This window comes from Delphinus delphis, chromosome 15 (genome assembly GCF_949987515.2).
Source record: "Delphinus delphis chromosome 15, mDelDel1.2, whole genome shotgun sequence".
In the NCBI taxonomy this organism is placed as follows: Eukaryota; Metazoa; Chordata; class Mammalia; order Artiodactyla; family Delphinidae; genus Delphinus; species Delphinus delphis.
In genome coordinates, this window is record NC_082697.1 from 13,851,420 (window position 1) to 13,875,058 (window position 23,639).

At 42.2% G+C, this 23,639-nt stretch overlaps 1 non-coding gene across 1 annotated transcript; it reads left to right on the top strand.

The window, feature by feature from the left end:
* Nucleotides 1-16,001: 16,001 nt before the first annotated feature.
* On the top strand, nucleotides 16,002-16,105 carry LOC132439078 (U6 spliceosomal RNA). Its single transcript, XR_009522307.1, has one exon. It is a non-coding gene; the product is annotated as a U6 spliceosomal RNA (small nuclear RNA).
* Nucleotides 16,106-23,639: the final 7,534 nt, after the last annotated feature.

Below are 23,639 nucleotides of genomic sequence, written 5' to 3' on the forward strand. Positions count from 1 at the left end.
ACTGAAAAATTACAATTAAGACCGACGGTCCCTTTGTTTCCCTCTCATGCCTGTCCCTAATTAACTGTCCAGTTAAGTGAAGGTCAAAGAGAAGGAAAATTTAAGTCTTTCTATGGTGGTTAAGGAGGCAGGGAGTGCAGGGGTTATGAAGACAACCTCTAGAACCATCTGCATACAAAGCCTGGCTCTATTCCTTAATTGCTGTGTGACCTCGAGCAAGTCACTTAACCTCTCTGTGCCTTACTTTCCTCCTGAAAATATGAATAGTAATAGACTTCCTTCATAGAATTGTTGTGAGGAATAAGTCAGTTGATTGCTATACTCAATCAGAACAGATCCTGTCATCGAGTAAGCACACAGAGGTCATTTTAATTAGCATCATATTCATCCAAAGGCCAGCCATTCCTCTTTCAAAGACGAAAGACAGAGACTGAATGTGTCCAGACACATGCTCTGAGATGACTTTACTTACATTCTTGACAGACTCATTTGTTTCACTTTATTCCCCTGAAAACTGAGCGCAGAACTGCAATTCTGGTTAGTAGAAAATTCTGTTGAGGCATTTGCTGTAAGCAGCTTGCAGGGACAAGCTTTGGGAATAAACGATTTCATTTAAATGAAGAGCTCTCGGGGAAAATTTCACATATTCAGATGCGTGTTTCTCTTTCTTCATTCATGAATCCTGCCATACCCGGATGCCACTTTTGCTATAATTACCTGGTGGACTTGAGTTTTAAACCGTTTTTGTCTTATGCAGTTAAAAACATGTGAAACCATTTGTCTGAAATGCTTGCTATATCTTTTCCAAACACATAATAAGATAAAGACAGAACTCTAAAGAAAAAAATTCATTCATGTTTTAAGTTAATATGGAAAGGGTACACCCCCCCATTAAAAAGAAGATTGCCCTTCAGAGACTAGTAGATTCTTCCAGAATGTGTGAAATCCCAAGACTGCAGCTACCTAGAGAACAGGAAGGAATATTCCCCAGGCAAGTAAGCTTCACTTTCACTCTTCTCTTTGAGTACTTCTGGGGGTGATGCAAGTAAGAACCGACACTCTCTGAATGAGCAGGCCATGTTCCCATCCATCACGGTATTGAAACTCTCTAACAAACCCATTATGGATGGCATCCGCCCCATGAACTGGGGAAGAGTCTGGGGCTCTGAGAGCCCGAGTCCTCTGCCCAATGTCACACAGCCGGTAGGTGGTGGAGTGGGGAGTCCATTCCATGCGCTCCCCATCAGCTCCTCCCTTATCTCTGCCTTTGGGCCCCACATCACAGCCTAGGACCCAGCATGGTCTGAGGAGGAGGTCATGCCCCCCCAAGTTGGCAAGAAATGCCAGAGGTTCTTAAGAAATGTCACCTAGAGAAGGATGTCATGATCCACTGCCATTCCTTTTTCCATTTGTTGTTTTAGAAGATGTCCATTCATTCTCAATGGAAAGGCCACAAAAATGGGCTCACTGGGGATGAAGGATGCTATTGAAAGGTAAGAAGAGACCGTCAGTAAAGGTCAGTGGGTCACAAAGAAGTCTCTGGGATTGTCTGCGCCCTTGTCCTAGGAGGGCTGCAGGTCACGTGGTAGAACCATCCTGTGCTTTGGGTCAGAGAGACCTGGAATGTCGTCGGGCAGCCACTTGACATGTGCAAGCCTCAGTTTTCCCATTTGTTAATCGAAACACAAATGTCATGGGATTTTTTTTTTTTTTTTTTTTGGAGAGGATTAAATGAGCTTGGTGAAAGTGTCTGGCATATCATAACTCCTGTGAGAGATTTTAAAATCCACTTCTTCCCTCTCCAATTCCCCTCCCTGAATATTGAGATAATTTTGATTCAAAATTCTCAGATAAAGGCATACCTGAATGCCTTTAATTCTTCAAAGTCCCAAAAGTTTGGGGAAGTTTCATTCATTAGATAACAGCACAAGGTAGCACAGGGAACTACAGTCAATATCTTGTAATAACATATAATGGAAAAGAATCTGAAAAAGAATATATATATATACACATACATATATGTATATATATGTATAACTGAATCACTTTGCTGTACACCTGAAACTAATTCAACATTGTAAATTAACTAATTATTATTATAATATATAGTTAAATATATCACTATATTAACTATATTATTATTGTATAATAACTTCAATTTAAAAAAATGATTTTAAAAAACCATCAATAGGGATAGCTAACTCTTACATCCTCTCACTACAACCCTATGCAGTAGATATTTTATCTCTGTTCTATGATATGCAAACTGAGGCATAGTTAGGGGAGACAGAGCTGGGATTTGAACCAGCAGCTGAGCTCTCAGATCTCAGCTTTCACTGATATACCACCACCTATAAAACCTGACGAAGACCAGAATTTATAGTAGCTTAGCTGGTAGAGCATATCAGATCTGGAACGTTCTGAGCAGGTACCTTTCAAAGCTGGGGTTAGGAGTGGGCCACGTGTCTTTGGCAGGATAAGGTAGCAGAAGAAAAATGAGTAATCTTTTGCTTTTCTTTTTCAATTCATTAAGGTTTGTTGGGGTGAGCAAGAGCCTCATTTTTTGTTCCCCACGACTTCCCTTTCATTTTAAAGGGGAAACGTGCGTGCATTTCAAAGACCACTCAATAGCAGTGCTGAAGTCTCAAGTTCAATCACAATGTCCCCATTGTGGCCGGGGGACTCCTTAGCCTTTAAGCTTGGGTTATAAAAATTTGGTCTGGGCCCAAAGTCTGGCTTTAATAGAATATTTTAATTTTGTTTAATGAATAAAATTTTAAATCTGTTTGGCAGTTTTAAAATGTGTTATTTTATTTTCAAATTAAAATTTACTAATGTTCAGTGCTTTCCTGGGGGCAGGAGGGAGGCAAGGAGTGGGTGTGATAATAATACAAGCTACCATTTATTGAGGGCTTACTATGTGCCAGACACCCTGCTACCTCTTTTAAGCCTCCCAACCTCCTAACGTACAGCGACCGTTGCCTCCACTGTTTGGGAAGTTGAGTGGGGCTCAGTCCCCAACCCGAGACAGCATAGTTGAGTGATGGACTTAAGGTTCAGACCAAACTGTCTGAGTTCAGGGTCTGTGTTATTAACCACTGCCCTACATTCTCTTGATGCTGAAAAAGGACTCCACTGACCAAGAGCTAAAAGGCACATCATTGGCCCAGTATGTAATTCCCTATAACCTCAAAGGTAATGACAGCTGGCTTGAGCATAATAGCTGGCTTACTCAATGTGGGCAGGCACTGTAGCAAAGCAAAGTGTTTTACAGGTACTGCCTCATTTAAACTGTCACAATGGCCTTCTGAAGCAGTTATTATTGTCATTATTATCATCATCCCCATTTTACAGAGGGGAAACTGAGACTCAGAGAGCTTAGGGTCATGTAAGCTTGTAAATAATACATTTAAGCTTAAATAATAATAATAATAACAACAATAATACAGTAGCCGACTCCGATATAGCTCGTACTCTTTGCCGTGTACTACTGCAAACACTTTATATTTCTTAGCTTGATCTCCATGATAACCACCCTGTGTTACAGGTGAAGAAACCGAGGCACATAAAAGTTAGGTAATTTGCCCCAAACTAAATAGTTGGTTAATGCTGAGCAAGGATTTGAACCCAAGCAGCCTGGCTCCTGGCTCACAAATCTTAAGAGATTCATGCTCTTAATCTCTAGGCTGTAAGTCAGAGCCAAGGCTTGAATTTGGAAAGATTCTCCCTTTTCCTACCTGTTCTCCCCACCACCTCTTAAGGGTAGCAGAAGGTCATTGTCTGTCTGAGGCAGGGAGTAAGCCATGGGCATTGTCTGACACAGTTCTAGGCACAGAAGTCAGTGTACTGCTCTTAACAAGTTGGGCATGGCTTCTTTGAATAAGAGTCTGCAAAGTTGGGTCTTTCTCTCCATCCTTCTGCTTGAATATTAGAAAGCTCAAGAAGTCATATCTCTGCCCCCTGAAACCTCAAAGGGAAAGAAGAGGCAGGGTGATATTGGTGAAAACACCCTGGGATCCTGCCATCAGAGGTGCCAGATTGGGTCCTTCTTGCCTTTGGGTCGCCAGTAATTAGCCCAATGCCTAGAACACAGCTCAGTAAATAATGCTGAATAAATGAGGGAAAGAATGAATGCATTTGGAACTTTCCCCCATCACCATGCAACGCGTGAGGCACGTAGGAGGCACTCAATAAATAATAAATCAGTGAAATGGTATATGTAATGTCCCAAGTGCACGATCTTCCTTGTCAACAAAATCTGTCTTGTCAGATTGCAATAGCTCAGGGGTCAGCAAACATTCTGTAGAAGGCCATGCAGTCCCTATAGTAACTACTCAACACTGCTAGCACAGAAGGGGCCACAGACAATAGCTTAGACCAGCTAACTGCAGTGATGCAGCCATCATTTCAACAGATTTCAATGCTAAACTTCAGTTATTCTACAAGGACAGGCTCAAGATTCTGTGAGAATCAGGTGATGTCTCTTATTTTGAACCCAACTTTTATACCTGACCATCACTTAATATCCTCCAAGCAAAACGATTGGAGACTGACTTTAAAAGCTAGCTCTCCAGGGCAGACATGTAGAGAGAACGTAGCTCTCATTACATGAGCACGCGTGGGGTGGGGTGGACGTGGAGGCTGGATATCCTAGTGGTTAGGAATCAAAACTGGGTTCAATCCTGGTTCTGACATGAGCCATGTAACCTTGGACGAGTTACTTCTCCATGAGACTCAATTTTCGCATCTGTAAAATAGGGGTGATAATAATAGCACATTCCATCTAAGGCTATTTGGAGTCAGAAATATAAGTGCTTGCTTTGCACAGTGCCTGGCACATAATAAGTGTTCAATAACTATGGGCCACTCGTTATTCTCAAACAAACCTTCTGTCTTTTTAAAAAACAAAACAAAAAAAACAATTCACTAAAAATAGGCACAAAGAAACGGCAGCAAAGCTGCAGGGAAAGACATTTCCAAATCAGTTTCCTAAAGACACAGCAAGGCATTCCAGAGCTCCCGAGGTGTCAGAAAACTCTCCACTCTAGATCAAACCACTAGCAAGTCCCCTAATCTCTCTGCTCACCCCCCATCCCCCCAAAAGCCTGCTTCTGTGTCCTTTTATCACTTTGTCTTTCTTGTGGGTGCCAGAGCAACGCTGAAGACATTCGGAGCGTTTCAGACATTTGCTGTGTTTAAGACATTCTTTCTCCCCTCCCACCCCCCTTTCCTCCACACTCCAAAATTAAAGTCTCCGGGGAGTATGGTCTCTTTAGCAAGAGGAGAACACTAGAGAGCCCCGGTGGCCCGTCACAGACCGGAGGTGAATAATCTTCCCGGCTCCATTCTTTTTCACGGCTGGATGGGGCCAAAACTTTGTTTACAACACAAGCGGCAAGTCACAACTTGTTATGCCACATGACACCCTCCAAGCCGCGAGTCACCGCTTCCCTCTACTGTACCAGTCGCACAAAAGGCCAGAGGTGCAGGAATCTGCCCCCTGTGCTCCTCCCCCCCCACCCCCTTCCCAACTGGGAAGGGCATTCAGATCTTTGCTGGGGAGACAAGTGTTTCTAGAACACCGTGAAACAAAAGTCCCCATACGTGCAAATAATACACACCCACAAAAGAAAACAACCTTTTTTGCAGCGATACCCTTTCTGTCTTTCCTATGAGGAGGTTTTCTTCCTGCGTGGAATTTCCATCAGCACTGGTGCTGATACCAAACTCGGGGATGCAGCGGACGTGCTCCGCATTTCGGGGAGCTGCCCATCAACGAAGACCTAAAGGTTTGTACTTACACGTTGCACCCCACATGCCAAAAAAACATGTATGTGTTCCCAGCAACAAAAAAATTGTTCTGGAAACTACTAACACCTTAACCACTAAGTTACTACAGGAAGGGGATGGGAGGTGAAGAAATTGACCAGAAGGAATGCAAGCCATTTTTGACCTTTGGCTTCTGCATATCCAAACAACAGGAAAGAAAGATCTCCTTTGGAGGAAGGGGTGCCCCGGAACCTGCTTTCTCAGTGGAGCCGTGAGAGGGAGTGATCCAAAGGAGATGGGAATTCCAGCCCTCCCCTCTCGCTTTACCCCAAGAACATCTTCGGAACCCAAATCAAATCGAGATCTTTCGACCGTGGACTCAGAAACCCCCCTTCTGCGTCCACTTGAATCAAACACGTCAAACAGGCAGGAATTTGACTTGGCCGAGGTGAGGAGAACTGGTGGTTTTCGCCCTGTTTTGGTGACCTTCAAGGGCTTATTTATGCACTTCAAACTCATGACCTAATACATGTTGGTTTGGCTTCTCTTCTCATAATAGCAGCCTGTAAAAAGCTTTTGAGAATTCCCCGTGTTTTCTTATTTTGGGTCAAGAAAATAAAATCGATATCTAAGTAACCTTAAAAAAAAAACTCAGCCTGCACAATCTAAAAATTTGGAATGTTTCCACTACGACTACGGCTATCTCTGAAAGCCTCAAGATCATCAGAGTTAAGCCCCACATTTGCCATCTTTAAGGTGAGATATTTGGTAACAGCATATGTGAGAATTAGCTAAGAGGGACTTTTTGACATAAGTCAAACAATGACATTTAAAACTCACGTTAAAGCAATTACCGTGCGGAATTTTTCCGTGTTTTTCCCATTTCTCAATCAGAAGTGTATATGTTTTCAACATAGTTTCTTGCTGTAATTTTCTTTCTTGGCAAACCACATCTTACCATGAAACCCAAAGTATGCATGCTACAGAAACAATAATGGTTGAAACAGACTCGGCCGTCTCTGGCATGATTTTTCTTTGCAAAATTAAAACATCTTTTGGCTAATATACTGTACATTTCAGTTATGAAAGACCATTCTTGGGAGATGAACAGAAAAGAAAGGGGAGCTAACAGATTCAGCTGATGCGAGACAAAAGTAAGTTGCTGTCTTCAGACAGTGGTCAAACCCTCCAGTTCCTCATCCTTTGGGGGGAAAAAATGTCGATTTTATCATTTTTTCCTTTAGTTAAAATCACAGAGAGCTGACAGTTCTCCTCAGAATGATTATGAGTAGATATGTACGGATACGTTAAATCTGGGAACGCACAGATTTTTAAAATCTAACTTTACTAGATCTTCAAAAGGAAACTGGAGGGGAAAAAAATCCAGTGCCATTGAAATCACAACCCGTTTTCATGTTATTGACACACTACTGCGGAGACTAAGTGACAAAATAATTTCTGGCCTCTTTTAAATCCTTGGTTCATTTAAAAATATGTCTAAATGGACATTACGGGGCAAAGACAATCGGCCATGTGCACATTCTCAAAACCGGTGAGAAGTAAACCTGTCTCCCTTGGCTGTCTGTTTCTCTGAGCTCCTGTTTTAAATTTCTGCATATATACGAAAGCAGAGGCAGCTTTTGCAAAAAAGCACCAGCAGCCACATCTGCGCCCTCACTAGTATCATCAGATGGGTGATGACAGGGATGACGAAGCCCTGCTTTCTACAGACCTGGGTCTGTGCGCAGAGACCCCCTCAACCATCCCTCTAGGCTTCATCCCAAAGTGGGGGCCCTCCCAGCCCTCCCCGACCCTCAGGCCGCCTGTCCCAGATTCAGGCAACCTCCAGCCTCCCCTAACCTTCAAAGTGGCAAAGATAAATCGTTCCGGTTACCTGACTCTTGGGACCACCTGTTCCAAATTATTCTTTGCTCTCCAAATGTTTATAATCTAACCCCCAAGCAACAACCCACCCATAGCGATCCAGCACCTTCCGGTAAACTGGATTTGGACAGCCTACCGTAACATTTTAGGGCCTTGCCACTGCCGGTAAATTTATTGACTCTTTTTAGGAACTAAAATGGGTGGCGTTATAGTATTGAAGGAACAAATCAAATTAGCCCTTGTAAATAGTCGTATTCTTTCCCTTTACACGACCGTGTACAACCTTCTAAATATCATGACTCACCAGAGTCCAGATTTGTGTTTTCTAAATACTTAATATGATTTTTCTGCCATCTAAGACAACAGCAAAAAACATCAGGGTAGAGTCAGAAAATAATCGTGTTCAGCGCATTTAAAACTATCCAAACTCAGCATCTCTCTCCAAGGGAAAAGAGAGCAGAAATGTTCTCTGAGGCAAGGTTTTCAGAGCCCCGTCGGCAGAGGGCTGAAGGCCTAGATTCTGGCCTCACTCACTCTTCAGCCTCTCGTAAGTCATTTGACTTGTGACTCAGTTTCTTTGTTAACAAAGTTGGCAAAATAATAATAGTAATAGTAAAAAAAAAATAATAGCAATACCTAACTCAAAATGTTGTTGTGAGAGCCATCCTGAAAATACATGTCAAGAGCTGATTTCAGGCCTGGCATGTAAATGCTCAGCTATTTTTCATCATTATTAAATACACGGATATAATTTAAGCAGAGAGACATGGCAAAGGCACCAACAGAATGAAAGTGAGCATAAAGAAAGAAAAAAAAGCAGCAAAAAAAAAGGAAAAAATTTAAAGCCTGTGGCTTTCTTCGTTCTCTTCCTCTCAATCTACCTGGCAGGTACTCTCATATCTTGAAACTGATTTTAAATCACACACAACAAAGAACTAGTCCTGGCCCCTGATTCCTTTACAGCAAGACAGTGGGTCTGAGACAGTCATTTCAAGTATTTGTCACCTGATTGAGGGGGTTTATCCTTGGATTAGAAGAGATGTTAGTTAAACACCATTAGGCCTGTTACGATCTTCAAATAGGAAGATGAAGCATTGTCTCCAGCTAATTCTCTGCTAATTGTTTCCCTACCGGAGCCTCCTTTTCGTTTTGTATGTTTGGGACTGTTTGAACAGCCACAAACGGTAGGGGGACAAAAAGTGGGCCCTTCCGAAGGCTGTTATGATATTGGGGGATGGGGGGGTCAGGGAGAAAGATGGGGAGTGAGCAAGGCCTTGTGGGGAGAGTGAGTGTATGTGTGTGTTTTCTGTCAACAGGCCGTGTTTTCTCAGCTCTGGGGTTAATTCTCTGTAAAGAGATTCCTTTTGATCCAAGTCCACCGACTCCTTTTTCAGAGCAGATAGCTAGGAAAAAAAGTTTCCTTCCATCAACAAAGCCCAGTCTTGGCAAGAGTCAGAAGGTTCAGCCTTTGGAGGTAACTGAATAACCAGCCACTTCACCTCCACAAACCCCCCAGATAAGGAGAACTACATCAGGAGAACGAGGTAAAAAATCTCTGGGGGAGAAAGTTATCCTCTCCCAGAAGGAACTGATGTCAGACCGGACAGCCCTGCATTTTACCTGTGCCTAGTGGAGAGGAAGCCTTTTCACCCAGTCTACACCCACACACACTCAACATTCCAACACTCAACACTACACCTCAGACCTGTGGCCACTGCCTAATACTTACGGTTTTACTTCTTCCCCAAGCATTTTTATGCTAAGCAGGCCTGTCCCACAAAGACAAAACTCAACGCCTGTTGCAAGGCATCTCCTTGGAGAAGATAATGCGCTGTGTGTGGTGTGCTTGGATATTGAGGACCAGGCAAAAATCTAAGCAAGATATCTCCACTCCCTTCATTTTTTCCTGACAGCCATGGGCTCTTTCTGCCGAGAGAGAGAGGCATCTGTCATGAGCTGCTAGGAACCCCACTTATGCACCATCATGGCCTGCGATTGTATTGTACAAGAAGTTTATTGCTGGCCTAATTAGTTTCAAACTGGGCATTCCAGCTGAGGACACCTAAAAAACATCTGGTGGAAGGAGTAAGAATGAGTCCTCGTTTCAGAGCTGGTTAGGTTGGCTTTCGGCAGAACTCTGGTCTCCTGCGCCTGACACAAGTTATCTTTGGAAAAGTAACTGAAAAAAGAAGGAAAGGGAAAGGAGTCGTCTTGTCCTGGGGGAACCCAAAACGTCTTCAAGTGGCGTGCCTGGATTGTGGATACCTTTTTTCAAACTGCCCAGGGTCTCAGGAGCCAGCTCAACCTAATTCAAAATATACTTAGCTACATCGCCTTTTTTTTTTTTTTTTTTTTTCGCCGACGACTATTTTGCTTTCCCAACAGCAGCTAGCATTTTATCAATTTATCCGTCTGGAACAAGGCTTGTGATCCCTTACATACAATTTAAACCAGAAGTAATACCGCCTATTTGAAACAGCATGTCTTGGGTGTTTTTGCCAAATGGTAATCCCATAACAAGTCAACAAATCATATTTCTGTATGATGTGTTTAATATAACACAAAAGGCATAAAAAGAAGATTCTAAAACTCCAGTGATTAAATCATCTTTTTAAAAAAAAATCTCAAAATATTGGGATAACGACATTTTGTTGTATTTCCTTTAGTTATTTCATATTAGGAAAGATGTATGTGTTTATAGAATATTCTCATACACGCGGCCACTACACTAGGTGAGCTATTTCAAGACAGGAAAAATGCCAAGACCTTTCAGATAAAATAGTTAATCATATCGTGAAGCTAAAGTTATAAGAATGGAGCTATTAACTAACTTGGTATGGGACACATGAACTGCTTTTTTAAAAGTTCAAGTCCTTTCAAATCTAGCCACCTGGGTTGAAATCGCAAAATTTAGAATTTCCTCAAAAGGCGAGGAGACCTGGAATACAAACGTGATTTTATGCTTCGTCTAAAGCAAGATTCAAACCGTCACCATTTGTTACATAAATTACTTATTAACTTTTCCTAGTCTGAGGATGTCTAAATGAAAAGAAGTATAAAGTTTAAGGGGCTTATTAAGGTGATGGGAGAGAAAAGTCAAAAAAAAAAAAAAAAAGAAAGAAAGAAACTTTCTTGGGTAGAGTTGCCTGAAAGATTTTTCTCACAAACATTATTTTAAAAAGGAGGTCCTCCTTCTCTCCCCCCTCCCCCAAAAGGGCCATAGGCTGGTAAAGCGGCTACTAGCTCATACTCTGCTAGTAGAAATTTTACTCAAGCAAGACAGAGCTCGCGAAATAGATTCGGTTTGAAACACAATTGTCCGCTGGTTATAATTTCCTTTGGAAGGGAGCTCCCTAACTCAAACCCAATTCAGCACTCAGATTCTCACCTGATGTTTGTAAATCATTATACCTCCGCTCTGCCTTGCCCACAACACCCAACTCCGATGTTCACTCATTTCACTGCACCTCGTAATTAAAAAGTACCTCCACCAGGGGTGATTTATATCTACCTCAACGTTATATATACATACATAAAAGTAATTCTGAAGATTACGTTGCATTTCGAGGAAAGGGGGGAGAAAAGAAAACGGTATCATCAAAACCGCGGCATCAGTCTTGCTTCTTAAAGAGCATTCGCAACGCAGCAACACGTACGCTCGCTGTCAACTCTTAGCCCAGGCGAGGCTTCGTTTAGGGGAAGTAGGAAACTCGCACCCGTCAAAGCGCTTCACTTTCAGCAGCTGAGGATTTTGCGCACTGAGGATTTTGTGATGCGAATGTTTCTCCCTGTCAAGCTGTCCTAATATTCCTTGAGTTTATAACCTATTTGCTTGGGGGCAGGGAATATATTTAAGGGCCAGTACGGCCGTTTAACCTCCAGGCTGCAAGGCTAAAAAACCATTCCATTCTCCGCTTTGTCCCATTACAACAAAACCCTCGCTTCCTTCTACACATCCTTTTGATATTCCAAGTTTCAACTCCAACTTCAGCCAGCGCCAGGACGCGGGTTCCGGTACAAAGCCGGGAGAGCTGGACCAGCGCGGGCCAAGCGCAAACAGACTTTAAAAAAAGAAATGCAGCCAGAAAAAAGGCTCGGTGGGCCATTCCAGACCCATCCCGGGAATTCCAGCCATTTGCTCCACCGTTGCCCCATAACCAGCGCCCGAGGGCGTGAGTTTGGCTCCCGGCGCCTCTTGGTCCGGTTAGGGGAGCGCCCCTCATCGCGAGCCACCCGGGCCGTAAAACGAACCAAACGCGGAGGACCCAGGCGAGTCTACACCGCCTGCGCTCTATGCACTTGTCCCGCGTGCGGTAGTGCAAACTTCAGGGTCGTCGCCTCCCGGGCGCACGGAGAAACTGAGGCCTGGAGCCCAGGACAGACTTTCCCGAGACAGGATCTGCCCACTGTCCCCGCTGCCCTTGTGCCTGAGGCGCCCTGGGAGCCCCGGGCGCCCCGACAGCTGCGGAGGCCCCGGCTGGCCGAGTGCGGGAGAGACGCCTCAGGCCAGGGGGTCCGGGTCAACCCCGGCCCGGCGAATCGCGGCGGGCGGCCCGGGCTGGGCGCAGCGGTTGGTACTCACCGCGCGCAGTGGAGAGGGCGCCCCGGTGCGGTGCGGTGCCGGCGGCCGGGCGGGCGCGGGTCGGACGCGGCCGGGCTGACTGCGGCGGGCACGCTGCTACCTCCGCTGCCGCCGTTGCCTCCGCCTCCTGGGCTGCCGCGGCAGCTGCCTGCGCTGGGAGGACCGGCCCCTTCCCCTCCCTCGGCCGGGCCCTCCCTCTGCCCCCGCCCGGGTCCCCGCACCGCGGCGTGGGCGCGTGGGGGCGCCGAGGCTCGACGCCGGGCTCCGCGGGCGCACACCCCCGGCGGCTGGACGCGCGGCGCGGCGCTTCGGCCCTGCAGCTGCCTCCGCGCTGTTCTCTGCGCCTGCCGCCCAGCCGGACGCGCTAGCTGCAGCCGGTCCTAGAGGAGGCGAGGGCCCAGCCTCCTCCCCACCCACCGACACCCACACCTCCTCCCTCTGCAACCCAGGCATGGCCCCCGAGAAGAGAAAGACTGCTTGGAAGGGACCTCAGGGGTGACACTGAATTCATTCATTCAGCCACCTATTCATTCATTCATTCATTCAACATATATGGAATATCTACTGCGCCAGGTACAGCTCCTCGGAGATTCAGCTAGAACAAGACAGACTAGTTTTGTGCCTTCCCGGAACTTATTCTCACATGGGGAGACAGACCGTAAACAAACAATCAAGTAAAGAATCAAGACAACTTCAGAAAGTTATCATTATTATGGAGGGGGAAAAATTATGTTCTGGAGCAAGGGAACCGTAATCTTGGCTGGAGTAGTCAGGGAAGACCTCTCTGAGGAGGCGACATCTGTATGATGAGAAAGTCCCATTTTTGGTTATATCTGCAGGAGGAGAGTTCAAGAATCTCCTTTTACCCATTTTACAGGTAGGGGAAACTGAAGTCCTAAGAACTTAATTGGCTTACCCAAAGTCAGTGGTATAAGCCCCTCCACACATACCCTCAAATTAAGGCACCCCACTTGCTTCATCCTCTCCTGGCCACCTGTTTCAATATTCCCCATAATAAACTGTTATGAACAGAGTCTATGAAGCAGTTTTCTCCCTCTCACGCACTTTCTAATATTTATGAAGCCCTGTTATGGAACACTCAGTCCGAAAACAGTGTCAACCACTGCCATTTGTTAAGCTCAAGAAATACAGGGTGCCCATATAAATGTGAATTACAGAAAAACAAGGAATAACTTTCAGAATAAGTATGTCCTAGGTGATACATACTTATACTAAAAAAGTATTCACTTTTCTCTGAAATTTCAGTTTCACTGGATGTCCTATATTTTTCTTTGCTAAATCTGGCTGCTCTAAGCCCATCCAGTTTGCGGGACCCTTCTTATCTCCTCTGGTCCCCCAAAGAGACTGGAAGGTAGATGCTGCTAGCATGCCCATTTTTACAAATGATCAAGTCTTAGCTCAAAGAAGGCAGAAAGTGTCTGAGCCAGAGCTGAAGTTCAGGTCCAGCTGACTCCAAAGCCCTTGCTCTAGAGATATAATATAGAGCCTTCAACTCCACTTGTGGGGTTACTGGGAAGCCAGTGAAACTTAAGCTCCTGGGCCCCTCACTTGACGCGTCTCTTTCTAAGGCCCTGACAGGGACCTAGAAATCCATTCACGGGGTCACTTGTTCATGTAAAATTTACAAAAGTCATTTGCTTTTCATAGTTAGCGGCAACCAGCAGAGACCACCATCACTCTCCACTCTGATTCCCCACTGGAGCACTTGACCTTGAGTAGGGTGGTATGGAAGTGGTCATTGGCATTTGGGGGATCCAGCCGAGGGGAAGTTGAGTTGGGAATTTGTGGTATTTTTCAGCTTCTTAAAATATGCATTTGTTGTGATTTCTTAATTCAAAGAACTATTCATTTTGTACCTAATTTCGTACTCATAATTTCGTATTCTTTTTCTTAAATAAGGCCCCCAAGTTGTATAAACAGCAGGCCCCGCTCTACTGGGAGCCACCTCTGGTCAAAGCTTATTCTATCCCCTTTTGCTCCCCAAACTTCAGGCAAGCAAATGTATTCAGTGAGCACAGTTATTCTCCTCCCACAAGGAGGGTGAGGTTAGATCTGCAGTTCCCGGATGAAGATAACTCTTCTGCTTCCTAGCTGCAGGACATATGTACGTACTTAGCGTTGACTTTCTCATCTCTAAACTGGAGATAACAGTACCCATCTTGTATTATTATTGGGACAGTTTGCTGAGATCATGCTCCTGAAACACTTACTACTGTGACTGTAGCTGGCATAAGCAATTGCTCAACTGTACAAACTTCACTTCTCATAGCAGCTTTGCAGAAAGCTCTCAGTCATTATAAACTGACCATCTTAATGCTCTCCAGAGGTGTTGAATTTATCTGGGCCCATGAGCCTTCATAGAATATTGTTTAAACAGTGGCAGTAAGCAGGCTTTTTTTTTCTAAAGGAAAATAATGGAATAGACTGGAATAGAAAACACCAAGTGAACTGCATGAAATCAGAGTAAGACTCTGTGTGTGTGTGTGTGTGTGTGTGTGTGTGTGCGCGCGTGTGTGTGTACTGGGTCAGGATGTGAAATGTGTTTCTTCTTGCAGATCATGTGCAAAACGTTGACGAACACTTATTAACCAAGAGTACTCTATGGAATACGAAGGGTTAACCTGTTTCCTTCAAGCCTTCTCACTCCTTCACCAGAATATGGCCCATTATCTCATAAATCGCAGCCACACCCCACGGCCCCCTGAGAGATAAACAGGAGGCAGGTGCTTATTAATTTTATTTTTTTCTTTCTCTTAGGGCAGTGGTCTCAACCCTGGCTTGCACATTAGAATCTCCAGGGGAGCTTTTAAAAATCCCCATGCGGAAGCCCTACCCCAGACCAATTAAACCAGACTCTTTGGGGAAGGGACTGCGGCATCAGGATTTTTTAAAGCTCCCGGTGATTCCAAGTGTGCAGCGGAGGGTGAGAGTCCCCATGTTTGGGAGAAAAAGGACTTGACCACAGATTTGCAGCAGATGAGATAGAAACTCAGATAAGACTTAAGGCTCCCACTTCTTACTCAAGATCACTTAAAATCCAGCCCCCTTCCTGTGCAGGAGCACCCCCTTCCTGTCCCTCATTCCCTTGATTGCTTCTTAATAAGTATTTGTCCTCATTTTATAATGACCAGAAAAATAACCCCAGACAAAATCTGAAAATGCTAAACCATAAAGCAAATTCTTTAGAGTGTAGACCACAGGCACGTCTACCCTGGAGTAAAACACTGTTTTTTCCCCCTGGAGTCTTCCAAGTATAAATGTCCCCTGAAGCCAGAAGACCAGCTTAACTTTGAAAACGACAAACTTCACAACGTTTCCAACATGTATATACATATCCTACAAACACACATGTGTACTCTCCATGCCAAATTATGCCTTATTTCTATACACATTCCTTTCCCATCTGCAAAAACCTCCTCTACAGAAAAAGTATTCCTTTTTGTTTTAATGCACTCATTTAAACCTTGGCTCTTTCCAAAAAGGATTTGAGTTTGCATGCAAAAACATACATGTGGCAGCAGAATGAGAAAACAAGAAAAGCAGGTGAAGGGGAAACATGGGGAGGGAAAGAAAAGAAAGTCAAGGGTGAGAGTCTCATAAATATGTAGGCTAGGAGGCCCTGAGCACTGTTAGTGGTGGACTGAGAATTAGATGCTGAGCTTCCTGGCAGCCAATGCAAAGAGGAAAATGTGATCAATTACATCAGTGGCTTTCAAACTTTCTTGTATTCAAAAGTAAGCATATTGTACTTGCTTTGGCAGCACATATACTCAAATTGGAATGATATGGAGATTAGCGTGGCCCCTGAGCAAGGATGACATGCAAATTTATGAAGCATTTCACGTTTCTATACAGATCCATTAAAAAGACTAAAAAGGAAGCATAGGGAATTCCCTAGCAATCCAGTGGTTAGGACTCTGCACTTTTGCTGCGGAGGGCCCGGGTTCAATGCCTGGCTGGGGAACTAGGATCCCACAAGCCTTGCTGCATGGCCAAAAAAAAAAAAAAAAAAAAGGCAAGCATATATAGAATCACCATATGGAAAACAGAGGCGAAAAGTCCCAGGCTCTGTTGAAGAGCTCATATTTTCCATTTTTAACCCATCCACCTGGAATCACCCTTGTTGCCCTGGCTTATAAATGAGACAGCAACCCCAGTTTGGCCTGAAAAGTCCAAGGTAATAAATGGCTAGATGACTGTTTTTCATACTGTCTCTGGAATGGATAAATGTGTCAGAATTAAAAGATAGCTTATGCTTTAGCATCAGAGGGGAAAAGTGAAATAAGGTGTGTTGTCACCTGCCTGGTAGTGAATAAACACCAGAGATCGAAAAAAAAAAAAAAAATCTCAGCCTCGTGGCTTGTACCTTTCTCCTGCAGGTACTTATAAAGGGTCTTGCAGGAGCACCCAGAGCTCTGCAGAGTCAAGCTTGAAAGTCATGGATTTCAAAGTGCTTCACTGTGTTCGTGATTCTCAAAGCCTATGAGATAGAAACCAACAGAACTACTTGAACAAATCAGAACGCTTCCTGATATTGGTACAGGAGAGAGTGGAACTTTTGAGAGTGAAATGGGCACTATTAATAATAAAGCATGTTTGGGGTTAGCAGATGTGAACTAGTATATAGAGAAAGGATAAACAACAAGGTCCTACTGTGTAGTACAGGAACTATGTTCAATATCCTGTGATAAACCATAATGGAAAAGAATATGAAAAAGTATATATATGTATAACTGAGTCACTTTGCTGTACACCAGAAACTAACACAAATTGTAAATCAATTATATTTCAATAAAAAAAGCAAAAAATCAAATCAAATAAAGCATAAACCAGGACTGTTCCAGGCAAACTGGGACAGATGGCCACCCTGCCTAAACAGGATGATTTAGATATGTCCTGAGGACAAAAGACGTGTGAAATTCAAGCAAGTAATCACACGGGAGGCGGTAACAGACATCCATGAGTAGACCAGGGGCTGTGAGCAATCCTTCTTAAAATTATAAAATCATCAGCATAACAATTCGTGGTGTGGTTCGGGGCATCCCATCCACATTTCTGACAAGACTCCAGTCAGCCCTCTTGCCCAAATCTCTGGTTGTTATGCAACGTCATCGTCCTAAAAAAGGGTCTCCCCAAACCAGGTGGGCTGACATGATGGATTCCTAACATGCATATCGAGAGCGCTTTCCCTTGATGTCTGCAGGTTCTTATCTCTTACTCTGCTGGAATCTCTAGAACATATGCCAGGGACCTCTTTGGCAATCTGCTTAAGTCTAAGGACATCTTCTCAGAAAAATGCTTCTATATAAACAAAAACGCTTATAATGCACATAGGGTGCTGGGAAACTGAATACTGATAAGAAACAATTTAATGTCTTATTTCTTACTGATAAGAAAAAAATTTACCTCACATTATTCACAAAAATTAACTCCGAATGGATCACAGCCCTAAATGGAAAGCCTAGAACCATAAACCTTCCAGAAGACAACATAGGGAGAAAATCATTGCAACTTTGCAGTAGTCAAACATTTCTAAGAACACTGAAAGTACAAACCATGAACATTGGTAAACTGAGCTTTGTCAAAATATAAAACTTTTGTTCTTCAAAAGACAAAACTGAGAAAATAAAGAGCAAGCTATAGACTAGAATATAATACTTCTATCATACAGATATAAAAAATATAAGGGATATATAACGATACACGAAGAACCTTAACAACTCAATAACTTTTACAAAACAAATAACTCAATTAAAAACTGGGAAAACTTTAGAACCAACACTTCATAGGAGAAGATATACAAATTGCCAATAGGCACAAAAATAGATGCTCAACATCATCAATCATCACGGAAATGTACATTAAAATATAATGATGGGCTTCCCTGGTGGCGCAGTGGTTGAGAGTCTGCCTGCCGATGCAGGGGACACGGGTTCGTGCCCTGGTCCGGGAAGATCCCACATGCCGTGGAGTGGCTGGGCCCGTGAGCCATGGCCGCTGAGGCTGCACGTCCGGAGCCTGTGCTCCACAACGGGAGAGGCCACAACAGTGAGAGGCCCGCGTACCGCAAAAAAAAACCCCCAATATATATATATATATATATATATATATATATATATATATATATATAAAAAGAAATACCACTACGTAGCCATTAGATTGGCTAAAATTAAAAAGACTGACTGTACCAAGTGCTGACAAAGATATGGGGCAGCTAAACTCTCATACACTGCTGGCTGGGATGTAAAATGGTGCAACCGCTTTGGAAAACAATTTGGCAGTTTCTCAAAAAGTTAAACATCCCCCCACCATATGACCCAGCCATCTGACACCCAAGAGGAAGGAAAACACAAATCCACGCAAAGAACTGTATACGAATGTTAATAGTAAGTCTATTTGTAACTGCTAAGAATTGGAAACAGTGAAACTATCCATTAGCAGGTAAATGAATAAACAGACTGTGGTATATCCATGCAATGGATTACTACTCAGCAATAAAAGAACGTATGATACACACACAACATAGATGAATATCAAAATCTTTATGTTGAGTGAAAGTGCCAGAAGCCTCACTCTCCCCAAAAAGACCCAACACATGATTCTAATTATATAAATTTCTCAAAAATGCAAACTAATTTACAGTGACAGAAAGCAAAGCAATTGTCACCTGTGGGTGGGTGTGGAGGGAAGGATGGATTACAGAGGGGCTCAGAGAAACTGCTGGGGATGTGATGGAAAAGTCCAGTGTGTGAATTGTGTTGATGGTTTCATGGTATATATATATATATGTATGTGTATCAAAAATGATAACATTTAACCCTTAAAATATTTCCAGTTTATTATACTTCAATTATACCTCAATAAAAATATTGAAATATTATGATGGAGTCATGTGAGTTCCTTTATTAGTACATTAAATAGTGAGATCTAGCAGCAGGCCTATAAGTTCCGTAATGTTGAAGTACTGCTGAATATAAAGATATTTCAAGGTGTTTGCAACAGCCATAATGTGATATGGAAATACCTGTGATTTCTACTGGCAACAGAGTCAATCAAGGTCCTGCTCATATACTATGGTTTATTGCCACATTCACATTTGAAGGGAATGCTAAATTTCACTTAGAAGTTGGTGAAAATAAAGATACATTTTTTTACATCCAACTTTACAGACTCCCTGAATTCTATCCACACACCCCAAGTTAAGAAGTCTAGGTGGAAACAGCCTCGCTACCTGAGGGTAATAATCCCCCTAGAAGATAAGAATCTTTAAACCCCAGGAACATTTAGAGTTAACTATAGAAATAGCCTAAATGGGAAAGCAATTTTATCAGGAAGCATATTTTAAATGAGATAAGATTCAGAAATAAATGTGGAAATACTCAACAAGGTCAAAATCATCACATGAATATGTTTTGTTAAGAAGGAAAGTGTTCATATTTAGTAATTTACATACTTTAAGAGACTTATGTTTAAGAGACTTAGACCTTTCAGAGTAGCATATTGGTCAGACTTGTTAATTATCATTTTGAATGTAACTGAAGCATTGCTTAAATGTGCAATTTTTACCTCAATGTCTAAGTTTTTTTTTAATTTTATTTTTTATACAGCAGGTTCTTATGAGTTATCTATTTTATACATATTAGTGTATACATGTCAATCCCAATCTCCCAGTTCATCCCACCACCACTGCCCCCACCAAAGTCTTACTAAGTTTATATGCAATCATTTGGAACACTTAAGAGAATTTAAGATTTACTCTATGTGACCTGATAGATTTATAAGATTGATTGAGAAGTAGAAACATTGAATAATTAAAGTACTTGCAAAGAAAATCCAGATTATCAAATTTAGAAATGCAGTTTCAAGTGGCTTAAGGCATTTACTTAGCTAAGTTTATAAGTGGGACCAAACATGAATCCATGACTTCCTTAAAAACAACAGCTGAATTTGTTACTGTGCTCTTAGAAATGGAACAATAGATTTCAAAAAGGAAACTTAAAAACCCAAGGGGGAGAAGCTAGGTTTGGTAAATGGGAACTTTAGTAATTGAAAATTGTTTCCTAGAACTTGTGTACAGCTTATTCTGTACACAAAAACCACTCAGACACATGTAGAGCAAGCAGTATGGATGACTGAAAATGGAATGAGCCACAGGAAATCCAGGATCCTTCTCTCATCCCATGTTTAGTTTTGACCTAAGCGTCCCCCCGTCCCCTTATTTGGACCTCTGCCATTAAGAAATTAGCCACAAACACAAGAAAATTCTTTTTAGTGACCTAAGGAGAAGAAAGGTCATTCGTTACACTCGGATTAGGAAAAAATTTAAAATTGTGAACCACTTAATTTTTCAGAACAGTGGAATCTAAACAATAGCTACACTGGTGAACAAATGCGGATTCATTGCCAAAACCCCAGTTGGTTTGGACAGCATTTCTTCCTGGTTGCTTCAACAGAGCTGAATCGCTTGGCCTTCTCTCTCCAACAGTGTAGAAAAATTCCAAGGGGAATAAAATAGTTGTACTATAAGCATTTTTAACAATCTGCAACATTAATGGCAGTTAAATACCTATATACAAACTTCCCTCCTCATAGAATTACTGGGAAGATCCAATAAAATAATTTTTTATAATCCCCCCCGTTGGAATGATGACTTTTTACCAGATAATTATCTTTCAGCATTTAGTAATTGCATTATTTAGGTTATCAGTTTGGCTGCTGTGACAGAAAGACATTCCCCCAAAGTGGCTTTTATTTGATGCACTTTCCTTTTTCCCCCTTAAAAGTCTGGGTTGGTAGTTGATGGCTGGTTTGGAGGCTCCACAATCATCTGGGACCCAGGGTCCTTCTGTTTTGTTGCTCTGCCATCAACTGGTGGCTTCCATTTCATAGTCCAAGATGGCTGCCCTAACTCCAGTAATCACATCTGCATTCCAGCCTGCAGGAAGGGGGAAAAGAGCTGTAGGACTCACTCTTTTCTCCTAACGGATCTGCCCAGAAATTGAACGCATCACCTCAATCACGTTCTACTGACCAGAATTTAGTGCTCTACTGTGTCTAGCTGCATGGGAGTTTGGGAAATGTGGATTTTATTTTTATTTAGGCAGACAGACAGTGCCAAGTTAAATACAGTTGACCCTTGAACAATGCAGGGGTTAGACGTGCCGACCGACCTGCAGTCAAAAATCTGAGTATAACTTTACAGTGGGTCCTCTGTATCTGTGGTTCCACATCTGTAGATCCAACCAACTGCTGGTTGTGTAGTACTATACTATGTATTTATTGAAAAAATCCGTGTATATAAAAATCCATGTTGCTCAAGTGTCAGCTGTATTCTATTCCTAAGGTAGGAAGGGAGAATACATACTGAGTCTCTGCCACATTCAACATTAAACTCTACAGGTTATTGGGTTTTGTGTGCATAATGATTTCTCTTGTGAAATATTCCTTGTAAGTTCAAATTGGTGTGACCACTGAAGAGAGAAATTTGGGAATACCAATTAAAATGTAAAGAGTAACCCAGGAACTCTATAATCCAACTCCTCTCTAGAGAAACAGGTAAAGTAGCCTACAGTGAGCATATACAAGAAGATTTCATCAAATCTTGTTTCTAAGAGTAAGCAGATGGAGGGACTTCCCTGGTGGTCCAGTGGTTAAGACTCTGGGCTTCCAATGCAGGGGGCGTAGGTTCGATCCCTGGTTGGAGAACTAAGATCCTACATGCCATGTGGCACCGCCAAAAAAAAAAAAAAAAAAAGAGTAAGCAGATGGAAACAAAAGACAACTGAAGAGAAATGGATAAGTGCCCTGGTGTATCCATATTTGACAGTATTTAAAAAGGAGGTGAATCTATATGTGTGGGAAATGCAATTTGTAGGATGTCATAAACAGTATGACAGTGTTTAAGTATTATAAAAAGAATAAACAGAAGATAAACAAAACTGACAAACCTTTAGGCAGACTTACCAAGAAAAAACAGAGAGAGAGGGCTCAAATAAATAAAATCAGTAATGATAAATGTACACCTGATACCACAGAAACACAAAAGATCATAGGAGACTATTATGAACAATCATAGGAGACCATGATGCCAACCAATTGAACAACCTAGAAGAAATGGATAAATTCCTAGAAACATACAACCTACCAAGACTGAATCACGATGAAATAGAAAATCTGAACAGACTGATTGCTAACAAGGAGATTGAAACTATAATCAAAAACCTCTGAACAAACAAAAGTCGAGGACCAGATGGTGAATTCCACTAAACAGTCAAAGAAGAATTAATACCAATCCTCCTCAAACTCTTCCAAAATATAGAAGAGGAGAGAACTCTTCCAAACACATTTTAAGAGTCCAGCATTACCCTGATACCAAAACCAGACAAGGATGCTACAGAAAAAGCAATTTACAGGCCAATATTCCTGATGAAGTTAGATGTGAAATCTTCAACAAAATATTAGCAAACAGAATCCAACAATACATTAAAAGCATCATATGCCATGATCAAGTGGGATTTTTTCCAGGGATGCAAGGATGGTTTAACACCTACAAATCAGTCAATGTGATACACCACATTAACATAATAAAGGATAAAAATCATACGATCACTCAGTAGATGCAAAAAAGCATTTGACAAAATTCAACATCCATTTATGATTAAAAGAAACCTCTCAACACTGTAGATATAGAGGATATGTAATTCAACATGATAAAGGCCATACATATATGACAAGCCCACAGCTAACATTATTCTCAGTGGTGAAAAGGTGAAAGCTATCTGTTTAAAATCGGAACAAGACAAGGATGCCCACTTTCACCAATTTTATCCAATATAGTATTGGAGGTCATAGCCAAAGCAATTAGGCATAAATCAATAGGAGAGAATATAGAAAGCCCAGAAATAAACCCATGCATATATGATCAGTTAATTTACAACAAAGGAGACAAGAATATACAATGGGGAAAGGTTCGTCTCTTTTGATAAATGGTGTTGGGAAAATTGCACAGCCACAGGCAAAGCAAATGAAACTATACTCCTACTGAAAAGGCAACATACTGAATGGGAGAAAAATAATTGTAAATCATATATCTAATAACCAAAATATATAAAGAACACATATAACTCAATAGCAAAAATCAAACAATTTGATTAAAAAATGGAAAGAAGATCTGAACAGACATTTTTGCAAAGAAGACATCAGATGGCCAGCAGGCACATGAAAAGATGCTCAACATCACTAATCATCAGAGAAATGCAAATCAAAACGAAATGAGATATTACCTCATCTGTGTTAGAATGGCTATTATCAAAAAGACAAGAAACAACAAGTGTTGGTGAGGATGTAGAGAAAAGGGAGGGAACCCTTGCGCACTGTTGGTGGG